Genomic DNA, 4,791 nt, shown 5'->3' on the forward strand with positions numbered 1-4,791 from the left:
GAAGAAACTGAGACAGTGTTGGTAAAATAAGGGCTCCAGCAGCAGCACGAAACCAAATGAAATATTTGCATGTTCATGTTTTAAGCAGTGCAGACATCATGGAAATTCATTAACATGAAAGGTCATGCTAACCATCTAAAGCTACCCATATAACACCACATTACCTAAAAAAATTTCAAAAAACACACATACAAACACGCAAACCCCACAGCTATTTTCCATAAATTTCCATAAACACACATACAAACACACACAAACTCTCACAGCCAATAGTAATCTTGTAAGGCCCTCTAAAGGGTGCTCTACATTTGCAAAGATAAATAAATGAAAACATTAAACCAGACATTGTGCATAACACAACACAATAAAATAAAATAAAATAAAATAAAATAAAATAATATAATATAATATAATATAATATAATATAATATAATATAATATTGCATTATGTATTTCTTATATTCAAATTCACAGTTATTCTTCATAATGCTCAAATATATAGCCTAGTGTAATATAATTTAATATAATATAATAAAACGATATAACATAAATATATTTTTTCAGTATTTTACGTTATTTATCTTTAGAATTATTCCACATAATGCCCAAGGACAGATTTTTAAAATCAGTTTAATTAAACATTTATTCTAAATTTAATTAAACATTTATTCATATTCTAAAACAGAAACCCTTCCGTAGTGTTCATCAGCTTTCTACTAGAACTGGCCTGTCCCTTTAAAGGAGGGCTGTACATGACCTGGACGTGTTGCGGGATTGGTCATCTGGAGAATTGCGACCATTGGGAGGCAAATGTTATCGGCTAATAGGGGGCGCTTTATGGCACAGAAATCTAAATCTCCCACTAAACCGAGGTCAAATCTCAATATGCATTTTCTAATGGCACCCTAGAAGGTATAATATCACTTAATTCCAACTACTGTCTTAATTTAAATTACTATCTAGTCGTGATAAACATATACTGCAATCACAGTTAGATCCATTTTCACAGCGCTGAGAAAAGTAACATGTACCAAGTGACACGTTGCCATCGCATGATCAACTCCGCCTACATCAGAATTCGTTTTGTTTTCGTTCTACCCTTTAATGTGTTCTCGACACGCCTCCAGACGTCATTTTACTGACCCATGTGGCGAATAACTAGAAGGAACTCGAGTTCAGTTTAGTGTCGGACAAGATTTACCTTCATTGTACAAAATAAATAAACATCATGGTCAATTGGCGGGTAAGTCGCATGGAACATTACGATATATTTGATAATTACAGCGTCAGCTTTTCTAGTTGATAGTATCTCGTTTATAATACAGTCACTACAATAACAATAAATACCCATGATAATACTATGTTTTTGGGCTTTCAGCAATACCATGATACTGCGGGGTACTACTATGGTATTCTCTGATGTAACGTTACTCTGCAGCTCCATGTAAATACCACACAAATACATAAACATACACACGTAAAATGTGTAGCCTGTGTGTGTTAACTGTTATATATTATATGTATGTATGTATGTATGTGTGTAACTACAAACACTTACATATACATATGATGGACCACTAACAAGAATACCATGGTATCCATGGTCCATGTCTAAAAACATGCAAAAACTTGATATTGTGCTTAAAATATGATGCTATTATGGCATATTTGTTAAAAACCAAAGTATTATAATCAGTGCCGGTCAATGAATAAGTCTGCAGTGATTTTATATGTGTGTGTGTGTGTGTGTGTGTGTGTGTGTGTGTGTGTGTGTGTGTGTGTGAGATAAAGCAGCTGCTCTTGTCATAAATCCTGAAACTGGGCCGGATGTGGGGGAAGGAAGGTCTTGCAGGCCAGTCCCATCTGTGAAGTGACAATCATTCTTTCTATAGGCCTGTAGAAGTAATTGCATTATTGTGCCTTACAAACATTTACCACGGTAATTGTATTTGGTTCCTGTTATGCAGAACCTTGAAATTGTAAAGAAAGTAATCATGTCTGTGTTGCCTGAAAAGTATATGGCTGATTTTCTGAAATATGATCTGGTCAAACTATAATATTTCAAGTTTGTCGAAATAATTTAATTCTAATTTACCAAATGTTAATAAAGCGCTGAGTTTCTCATATATAGGCCTATGTCTTACATGAATTTAAAACCCCAAAACATAGCAAAATCCATTGATACTCACTGATTGTTGTGCAGCTGTTCATTTTACTCCAATGAATGATGTCACTTCCTGCAGGATGAAGTTAAGGAAGGTGTTTGATATTTATTTATTTATTTTGATTTGTTAGTTTGGAGAAAGTTACCAAATAATTACCAGCTTGTCATGTTTAGCAAAAACGACAAACTACGGCAAAAAAAAAAAAAAAAAGTACACTACAGTACATGTTCAGAAATAATTTTATTGAATAATAAACCTTACGTTCCATTCTTTATATTATTTTTAAGAAAATTATTAATCAAAATAATAATGATAATAATGAATAATGATAAATTATAGGCATTTTATTTGCTCCATAAACAATTGTACATAGGCTACCTTATTATCCAAAGTTTTTAGAATTTACATCAGCTTGTTTTCCATTCACTGGTTAAAGGGATACTCCACACCAAAATGAAAATTTTGTCATTAATCACTTACCTCCATGTCGTTCCAAACCCGTAAAATCTTTGTTTGTCTTCGGAACACAATTTAAGATATTTTGGATTAAAACCGGGAGGCCTGTGACTGTCCCATAGACTGCCAAGTAAAATACACTGTCAAGGTCCATAAAAGGTATGAAAGTCATCATCAGAATACTCCATCTGCCATCAAACGTGCAATCCGAGTTATATGAAGCGACGGGGACACTTTTTGTAAGCGAAGAAAACAAAAATAATGACTTTATTCAATAATTTGTTTGTCAACAGTCTCCTCTGTGTCTCTCCATATCACCGCATGCTGCGTATGCTCTTCTGTATCATCTGTGCCACAATGATACGATGTTTTTATGTGTATTTAGCTTTGATTTGAAAGAAAACTGCGAATCCTTGTGGCGCGGCTGATACAGAAAAGCATATGCAGCATACGGTGAACAATGAAAAAAAAAATTATCACAAAGAAAAAGTAATCACGGTAATCAAGGCAGTGTTATTTTAGTATTATTTATATACTATTATATTACTTATATTATGAATTAGCTTTTATTTTAATTAGTTTTAGTAATTTTATGTGCTTTTGTAATTCTAATTAGATTTTTTTTAATTATTAGCTAATTAACAAATTTTTCAGTATTCGTTTTAGCATTTCTGATTTTCATTTAGGTTTAAGTTTTTTGTCTTTTTATTTATTTATTCATTTAAATGAACAAACATGATTTTTAATACTTTTGGTGAATGATACAGCATCAAACAGAGAAATAAAACCTGTTCTTCTTAAAATACTTGTGATTTGCATATTCGGTTATAATAATTTTCAGCCGTATCAATAACTTCTAGTACTGATGCGTATGGTATGGTTATGTTAAATTGTAAGGGGTTACTTGTGTTCTTATTGTCATATTCGTGTGTGCTCAGGCTCTGGATAATGTGCCGGTGCTGCTGTACATCCTGGCATTGAAGACGCTTGTGTTGTGTTTGGCGTTTTCTGGAGTGAAAATCTATCAGAGTAAGAAAGCAGAAGCAGCTCTGAAACAGCAGATGGAGATGAAGAGGAAACTCGCACAGCAAACGCAGGCGCTCATTGATAACAAGAAGGACGACTGACATGTGGGAAAACAGGTGAATAAATGAGTGATTGACACATGAAGACAAATGTGAGCAGAGTAAATTGCAGTAAATGTTTACTGGTGTGTTTGTATTGCAGGAGTGCTCTCAGCATGATTCAGCTGTTGAACCGTATGCCTGTCTGCTGGACTGCTGTACAAGTCTTTTTTTTTTTTATACAGAGTTTTTTATTTATTATCTCTGATGTATGTAAATAAAAAAGATTTTATAGCTATGTCAATCCTTGCAGTTTGTTCATAATTCAAATAGTTCAGGATAATAACCAAATCAAAACCGTGTATAATAAACTGGGTAAACAGAATATTTTTCTGTGTGTACTTGCATTAGTTGCATGCATCGCCAGCAGGTGTCGCTGTTAAGATCCTCTTGTTAAATGAATTGATTGTGAGCTGCATAACTGAAATACGAGCAGGACAAGGTTACATCGACCTGTTAACCAACACCTCATTGCTTTCTGGAAGAGCACCTGCCACAACTGACACTTAATATAGATACAGCTGTGTTTAACATGCTTGAGGTCTGAAACTGTATATGATGGAATGGAATGTACATTATGGAATGTACAGTATATGAAAATTCAAAACATAGCAGTGATATTGTACAAAATGGGATAAGTGAAGAGCATATATTACACACAAACACAGCATAAATGAGTACACCCCCCTGAATAAATACAAAAGATGCACTTTCTTAATAATCACTAATATAAACCGAGAAATATATGTCATTAATATCTGTAAAATAGGTAAAAGAGCCAATTTTGTTTAAATGAAGGATTGCAGAAATGAGTACGGTTACAACCCTGTCTAGGGTGAGGCCACAACATAAACTAGAATTGGCAGTCAAATATTCTTTATACATTCATTTAAAAAAAACTAAAGTTGAAGCACAACTTCAGGGTGAGCAGAGACCAAAACAACATCAACAAAAACTAAATTCACTAACAAAAGAAAACAAAATAAAAATACAATAAATTGCTCAAACTCCCTATCTAATGAAAATCAGGAGAAAACAATATTTCT

The 4,791-nt window shown here is 33.4% G+C and overlaps 1 long non-coding RNA gene across 1 annotated transcript; it reads left to right on the top strand.

Annotated features, from left to right (window-relative positions):
* Positions 1-1,109: 1,109 nt before the first annotated feature.
* LOC109073522 lies at positions 1,110-4,070 on the top strand. Its single transcript, XR_002014873.2, has 4 exons — positions 1,110-1,243; positions 1,379-1,444; positions 3,560-3,763; positions 3,849-4,070. It is a non-coding gene; the product is annotated as an uncharacterized LOC109073522 (long non-coding RNA).
* Positions 4,071-4,791: the final 721 nt, after the last annotated feature.

Source organism: Cyprinus carpio, chromosome A1 (assembly GCF_018340385.1).
Source record: "Cyprinus carpio isolate SPL01 chromosome A1, ASM1834038v1, whole genome shotgun sequence".
NCBI classification, from domain to species: domain Eukaryota; kingdom Metazoa; phylum Chordata; class Actinopteri; order Cypriniformes; family Cyprinidae; genus Cyprinus; species Cyprinus carpio.